General features: G+C 47.6%; 1 long non-coding RNA gene across 1 annotated transcript; it reads right to left on the bottom strand.

Annotated features, from left to right (window-relative positions):
• Window positions 1-3,190: 3,190 nt before the first annotated feature.
• LOC143266975 (uncharacterized) lies at window positions 3,191-5,230 on the bottom strand. The gene is made up of 2 exons (XR_013041826.1): window positions 5,140-5,230; window positions 3,191-4,408 (listed from the first exon to the last, which is right to left on the bottom strand). It is a non-coding gene; the product is annotated as an uncharacterized LOC143266975 (long non-coding RNA).
• Between the last annotated feature and the right edge of the window lie 2,982 nt (window positions 5,231-8,212).

The raw sequence follows: 8,212 nt of genomic DNA, 5'->3' as shown, positions 1-8,212 counted from the left end.
AGTTCTAATTAGATCTAACTAGTTGGGTCAGTGTCTCTGATTGCTTGGCTGGTTAATTTTTTGTCAGCCTCACATTAACTGAGTCCCCCCGGAACCTCAGTTGAGAAAATTCCTCCGTCAGATTGGCCTGTGGGCAAGTCTGTGGGGGCATTTTCTTGATTACTGATTGACATGGGAGGGCCCAGGCCACTGTGGGTGGTTCCACCCCTGGGAAGGTGATCCTGGGTGGTATAAAGAAGCAGGCTGAGCAAACCATGGGGAGCAAGCCATGAAGAACTCGTCCTTCACGAGCTCTTTACAAGGATATTCAGATCCTCTGCATGACTTGGAATAACTAGAAGCTCACTTTTCCAACTGCCTTTGAGTCCCAACTAACTTGCCTGAGTCACGTTTTTGCTTCGCCATGTTGAACTTTAGACTATACCATCCCTAAGGAATGTGAGAGATCACCTCGTCCCACCCCTTCCTATTACAGATCAAGCACACCAGTGTGAGGGACGGTTGGACGGACATGGTTTCTATGCCAGGCATTCTCCAGAGTGGGGACCGAAACAACCTTTGTCTTCTGAGTCCTGCTTGGTGTCCGAGCTGCCACTGGGCCCAGCTCTGGGCACGTTCTGAATATGATGTTCTCATTTTGTGAGAAACTGTTTATTCACACTTTAGAAGAATCCTGATAGATTAGCAGAGCATTGGTTTTGTCAGACTGCCTTGTGATTTGTGTGTTTAGACTCTCGTGCACATGCCCCCCCCTCTCTCTCCCTCCCTCTCTCTCTCTCCCACCCCCCCTCTCCCCCCTCTCCCTGCCTCTCCCTCTCTCTCTCCCTCTCTCTCTCTCTCTCTCCCTCCCTCTCTCTCCCCTCCCTCTCCCTCTCTCTCTCCCTCTCTCTCTCTCTCTCCCTCCCTCTCTCTCTCTCCCACCTCCCCTCTCTCCCCCCCCTCCCTGCCTCTCTCCCTCTCTCTCTCTCTCTCCCTCTGGTCTATTTGTTTGAGGCAGTTTGTTTTACCACGTGGCCCAGGCTGGCCTTGAACTTGAGATCCTCAGCCCTCTTGAGTGCTGGGACTGCAGGCAGGTGACACCTTGTTCTGCTGTCCTTGTGTGCCTTTGCTATCTGAAATGGGTTCGTGCACACATCACGGTGTGTGACAGCGTTTTTCCTGTGATTTCTCTGCAACATTTTGATCTGTCTAGTTTATCCGTGTAGTGTTTCTTAAGTTTCCTGGTTATTCAGCCTTCAGGTTTTCTGTTTGAATATTCAGGGTCAGTTGCATAGTCTCAGGTCATTCATCAGAGGTCTGGCGAGGGCCCTGGGTGATGAGTGTGGGCTCTTCTGCCCCGTGTTCCTCCTTTGTGGAGAACTCAGGATTCTCAACTGGGATGAGTTGCTGGAGACACTTGGTGTCCCTGTTTCATGGATGAGGAAAATGAAGTCCAGCGAGAAGAATCTTGCCTGATGTTACAAATCCAGGATTTGCACTGTGATTTTCCTTCGTCATGCTCGCCTATTGTGTGGAAACAATATCTCTGTATGCAGTGCTGGAGAGACGGCTCAGTGCTTCAGAGAGAGCCCTGGCTGCTCTTCCAGAGGACCCAGGTTTGAGTCCCAGCGCCCACGTGGTGGCTCACAATGTCTACAACTCCAGTTCCAGTCCCTCTTCTGGCCTCCAGGGCCACAAGGCACACACATGGTACACATGCACACATGCAGGGAAAATGCCCATACACATTGGATTTTAAAATACCCATTCACATTAGGTTTAAAAATTTAAAGATGACATGTTTAAAGTTGCATCAAATTAAAAACAAAAACAAAAACAAACCCCGCAGAACGGCAGGTGTTTTGTCTAAATACAGAGAAGGAAACCAAAGACTTTAGTGGCCATGAGGGCCCCAAAACTCATCATCCAAACTGGTCAAATATTTAAACTATCTGAAAATTCTGGCTGTAAAAATTGACCTTAATTTTCAACAAACCCTGGAGAAGTCTTTCAAAGGCCCTGACAACCCTTCACTCCTGCTCCAACTTATCAGATTACTCAGAAATGTATTTTGTTTTCCCTTAAGAAAAATGATCTTTATGCGACAATTTTCCAGCGCACTCTGCCATTTTGTGTTTAAATGGCCATTTTCCTCCTCGCTTCCTGGTTCTCTGTGTGGGGAATCCGGTGGTGCCCCAACCGACACCAGCTGCACTCACACGTACCTCGTGAACCCTTCGTAATTTATTAACGAAACCCCCGCCCACAGCCCACAGTTTTCTAAAACTGGGTTCTGTGGGACAGAGTCTTTGGCCTTGATTTAAGATGCCTACCTTCAGACTGAAACTTTCCAGGCTTGGGAGCGCTCACGGTTTCAGAGCCTAATTGTAAATCATCTTTCACGGGGAAGATTTAGAGACAGGCTAAAGGCCTAAATCTTGTTGGTCACCTTCGTGACTGGGAGCGGCCCCTCCATGAATCTCCTTACGGTTTCCCTAACAGATTAAAACCGAGGGGCTGATAAGGTTCGGGCGGGTCGGATACCCGCAGGAGGAGTGCAGAATCAGATGTCATCGGTGGGCATTTGGAAGACTCCTGAACGTCGCCCGCGCGCCCGAGCGGGCCGGCCTCCGGTGTGCAATGGGCAGTAAATCAGACCCCGCGGCGGCGGCGTACGAGGCTTGTTGCTGCGCTGTTTGTTTGGCTTCGTCCTGCTTGATTATTTTGGCAAGGCCTCGCTGAAGCAGCAGCGATGCTCCGAGGTTCTGTAAATGTAGGCTTTTCATTAGGTAAGAAGACGGTGCAGCCCCTGTCGGAGGGCTCGCTTGGTGCTTGGAGGGCTGTACGGCATGCTCAGCTCTGTTCTGAGAAACACTTGTGTACCCCAGCCCCCTCCCTCCGTAGCCACCACCCCCTCCGCGTCAGCTGCCTGGCTGGGGCCCTGCCGTGCCTGACACAGCCAACAGCTCTTGCATTTCTGTGTGTGTAGGCCCCGATGACGAGAGGCTGAGCCCCAGCTCAAGTTAACTGATTACACGTTTTCCATTTTTAAATAAACAATCTATTTTTTTTTTCAGTTTTATATTAGTGCTACCTGTAAATGTTAAGATTGCCCCCGGCATAAGTCAGTATTTTCTACTTTTCAGCTAGTATTTTCTCAAATGTTTAACTAGTTGGCACTTGTATTTGTGGTTTAAACTAAAAAAAAAAAAAAAAAAAAAAAAAAAAAAAAAAAAGAGGAATATAAGGAAAAATAGTTGTCAAATGATGCTACAAAAATGGGTGTGTTTTTCTTTGGGCCACCAGTTCACAAATAATGACATGGAGACTTATTATTAATTAGGAAAGCTCGGCCTATAGCTTAGGCTTGTTCCCAACTAGCTCTTATAACTTAAATTAGCCCATTTCTATTTTTTCTATGTTCTATTATGTGGTGCTACAGCTACATTGTACCCCCTGTTTCCTCTCTGTGTCTCCTGGCTTTTCCTCTTCCCAGAGTCCCCTCTGTCCCTGGAAGTCCTGCCTATAACCCCTGCCTAGATATTGGCTGTTCAGCTCTTAATTAAACCAATCACAGCAATAGATCTTCACACAGTGTAAAAGTATCTCACAATAGACTGGGGCTGTACGTGTTCAAAAAAGAGTTTGGCAGTCTTGAAATCAGTGTCTTCCCTTGGATGAGACCATCTCTAGAACTCTAAGAGACTGGGAGGCTGCCTGGTATGGATTTGAGTGATGTGCAGTTTGAGAAGGGAACCCTGATGAGAATACAGCGTCTGTCTGCAACCCTGAGTCATTCTAGTTAGAGGAGGTCTCCAAATCGACTTCTTTCTGCTGGTTAGACGATGGTGTGCTTTTTGCCTGGATCACCACATTTCTGTACGTTGCATAAAATGCAGCTACTCTTATGCAAATGATCCTGAAGCATCTGCATCAATATTTAAATAATAAGGTCACAGGAGGAAAACACTCACACACACCTGCAGGTGGTGTCTGCCAAGGTTTAATTTCTTGCCACACAGATATGCTTGTGTTTTGAGATTTGTGATTGCGTGCACAAAATGATGATGAACATGGCTGCTTGGTGCTCATCTTCCCCCTCCCCCCCTTGGCAACTAGTCACCTCTGGAGTCTGAGCTCTGTTGGTGAGCAAGCCTCTTCTACAGTAAGCCATATTTTAGCAGCCTCGGCATTTGAACTGCAGGTGACTACCTTGGGTAGAGACATCTCAGAGGACGAGTTCAGTCTGGATTGGTGACGGTGTTGTATCCTCCCAGGTTGCACGGAGTCTCCTTGGTCCTTCCCAGCATCTCTCCTCCTAGACAGGTTGACATCACAATCCTGTCAGAGAGCAACTTGGGCCGAGGCTCGTCTTCTCACAGCAGTGAGATCACTTAGAATCTAGAGCCGCTTATTGGAAAGAAAATGTCTGAAAAAACAAACGAACAAACAAAAAAATGCTCGCGGCATACACAATCACCCCACGCTGACGTCATTTCATGCACTCCTGCACGTTTATGTGACATGCTGAAGGGATGTAGTTTTTAACAGCTATCCTCCAGGGTATGTCTGCTCCCTATGGCCACTATCATCCTGGCGTCCTTGTGGACTTAGCGTCACACTGTCTTAAAGAAGAGTACAGTGCTTTGTGCTTCGTGTCTCCTCCCTTGGGATACAAGCCTGAGTTGTTATTTAGGGCATCTGGGTGGAGAAACTGAGGGACTGCTTTCACAAATCCTGTCCTAGGTCCCTCAGACTCATCAGAAGTGCAGTTTCGGTCCCTGGTCCTGATGCCTGCTCTTCCTTCACCTGTTACCCCTTCAATTCGTACCACTCCCCCTTCGATGCTCATAGCCTTCCACACACACAAAACCGCTGCAGTGGAAATAAACACATGTGCGCTAACGTGAATTCATGTGGGGCCTTACATATGGGTTGACTCTTTTTTAAAATAACAGGAAGTGGTAACAGGATAACCTGAATCCTCAAAGTGAGGCTCCAGAGCTGTGGGCTTTCTTGGTTAGAGTGCTCCTGAGCTCCATGCTGCAGATGTGGCTAACTAAGGCTACATCCATGGCTCCTTGGTGTTCGCAGCATCCGTCTCTCTGGTTTTCAGCTCTCGTGGGCTCTTCTCCTTTATCATGCCCGTTCCATACTCACAGTTCACATATGCTTGTCTGGTTGACCAGACTTTGGCGATTCCACAGCATTCCCTGTACAACACCGGCTGTGCCTTTGGCAGCCAAGTGGCAGCCAAGTGGCTAATACCCGGTTCCTTATGTCACTGTGTGCCCCACTTTGAGCAGCTTTTTTTCTTTAAAAAAAATGAAGACAAGAATTTGATTTGGCTTGAATATTTGTTATTACTAAGTAACCCCGCATATTTTACTCTATTTTGACAGGGTCTCATGTCACTCGGGCTGGTCTTGAATCCTGATCCTCCTGCCTCTACCTCCCAAGTGCTAGGATTACAGTCGTGCACCACCACACCCTTCCCAAGAATATTTTTAAACTCAGATCTCGCTTCACTTTGAATTTATTTCATACGCTCGTTATTAAGAGAAAGGAAGAGAAGAGAAACTTAAAGACATTGAGCATAAACTTAATGCCATCCTATCTTCATATTTCACAAGTCCACTTTATTCAAACCCCATAAACCCACCCAGATAAATATTATTTTCCTTGATGGGAACAGAGAAGATAAAAATTGAGAGTCAGAGAAACTAAGTAACTTACCACAGTCCTTCGTAATCAGCTGATAAATGGCAGAGCCCAACTCTGAGTCTAGTGTCTCTGGCAATTATTAGCCAGGCTCTAGCTGGAGAGGCTCATGGGTCAGCCTAATTGCTATTAATGAGCATTGTAGGAAACACAAGCTGCTCGTTTCCTTTAAGGCACACACTCACTGCGTAGAGAGCTGTGCCTGTGAAGATACTAACCACAAGCCCCAAAGAAATTCCCCCAGCTCTGTGGCCTGTGGCATCTGAGACAAGCTTCCCCCAGAGAGCCCCCTGCCCATTTAAGGAAACTGCACTTCAATGTCTGGCCTAACTACGAGGAGGTACACAAAGCAGAATGTCTGTCCTTGGATGAAAGGCTTGGCATACTCAGACATCTTTTGGATTCAGACTCTGACTGTTTGCATAGCCAAGGATGAGCCTCAACGTCTAGTCCTCCTGCCTCAGTTTCCCAGTGCTGGAACTGCAGACGTGTGTCACTGCACCTGGTTTATGTGGCCCTCAGGATTTGGTCATGATAAGGACTTGACCCGCTGAGCACACCCCCAGCCCCAAACGCCACCTTTCTAAAGGTTCCTGAGCATAAAGGAGAGGGCAGCAGTTAATATCACCCCAGCCCTCACCACCAATCAGTTTACGTTCTGCTCACGTTCAACTGTCTTATAACTGTGCCGCAAAAGAGCCTCAGAAACACTTCAGAGAGAGAGAGACCTGCGGGCACTGGGCCCCTGCAGTGGATAAACCAGAGGTGGTGGAGGCTAAACCCTGCATCCTTAGTATTTCCAAACAGGCTCTGTTAAGATGCCTGCTGTGTGCCTCTGACAACTGCCCTGTTTGGGCAGGGTTCCTCCTGACAGCGACACAGACGCCATTCTCCTTCTCCACAGTAGGGGGCCTCAGCGCCACAGTTCTCCAACTCTGCCCTGGAGATACTGGGCACCTAGTGAGGCCGCTGCTTTAAGGAACTTAAGTCATTTTATGGGTACAGTTGTCTGCTTTCTGCCATTTAAAAAATGAAAAGGCTGTTAGTGCTCATAGTCTGATCTTGGCTTAAAATTTCACAGTCCTCCATAACATCTGAAATGGTGCGTCAAAAATGAGTTGCTGACTCAACAGAGGCCTATTTGAGGAAAAATACATATACGCCGTTCTCTTAACATTTAGAATGAAAAGCCCGTGAGAGAGCATGTAGAGAGGGTTTAAAAGTTTCCAGGGACGGAGAGAAACAATGGTGAGGAGGGCCGCTCAGTTCTGGGTCTCTGCAAACAGACGTTTACTTATTGTCTATTGTATTGGGACCACAAAGCCACGGCAAAAATAGCCCTTTTCCCCTTTGGCTTCGTTTTAATTTTTGCTTTTGTTCCTGGGTATTTTTATATGAAGTTTCTGCCCCGAAACACAATTTACTATGACCATTTACCTTTTCCCCCTTCTTTTTCACCAAAATATGAGACTGTCCTTTAACGTGTTGGCGTCTTATCCCCCTGGCTTTCTTCAGTGGGACCTCCTGTGTGCACCATCTCCATCTTTCAAGCCTAGCAGCCAGCTTCAGCTCCCTAAGTTGGCTGTTTCATATAACATATGAAACATCTTTTTATATGTATAAACATATAACATTATAACATATCTTCGGTTTCCAGGCTCAGTCCCTATGCCATCCACCATGTGTTTGCAAAACGGCCTTTCATAAAGCATCATTCACCGGCCCCCCAATGTTTCCGCGGGTTGCCATTACTACCGGATGAAGCACAAATTTCTTCGCATGGCCTACGGTTTCCCTGTAGCCTCCTCATCCGTGCCTGCCTTGGAGCGTCATGGTTTTCTTCTCCCTTTACCACAGCCCTCAGCTCTGCACTCCAACCACACCGCTACGTTCCCCGAATGCACCCTTTCAGCTTTTCTGTCTTAGCGTTCTATTTTTCTCTCAGATATTATTGCTCTTTCTTGTTTCTCTCCTTGCCTATCTGGCAAACGCCTGAACTGTTCTGTGAGAGACAGGCCAGGCACCCTCAGGCACAGGTCAGTCATCGCTTGGCTCTGTGCTGGTGCTGTGCTGGGTATACCCACCCTCCCACTGCCAGTCAGCCCGCGTTACACTCTTTGTCCTGACGGACCAGTGGCTCTCAGTGACAGAGCAGGATGATGAGGGGAGTGTGACTGCGCCTTTGCAGAGACGTTTGGCAACGGGGGAGCATTTTTTATTGTAATATGCACAATCGGTGCGTATTACTAACACTTTTTAGAATTTATTTTATTTATTAGAATGAGGAGCGTGCACGTGCCATGATGTGCATGTGGAAATTAGGAGATAGTTTATGGGAGTCGGTTCTCTCCTTCTACCGCGTGGGTTCTGGGGCTCGAACTCAGGTCATCAGGCTTGGTGGCAAGCGCTTTACCCATTGAGCCATCTGTCATGCAGAGATGCGGAGTACACTGAACACCCATCACAGCCCCCACAAGGGAGTACCTAGACAAAACCGCCAGCATCCCTCAAA

This window comes from Peromyscus maniculatus, chromosome 8 (assembly GCF_049852395.1).
Source record: "Peromyscus maniculatus bairdii isolate BWxNUB_F1_BW_parent chromosome 8, HU_Pman_BW_mat_3.1, whole genome shotgun sequence".
Classification (NCBI taxonomy): Eukaryota; Metazoa; Chordata; class Mammalia; order Rodentia; family Cricetidae; genus Peromyscus; species Peromyscus maniculatus.
Note: the sequence above shows the minus strand (reverse complement) of the source record. Positions and strands in the feature narration are given on the sequence as shown.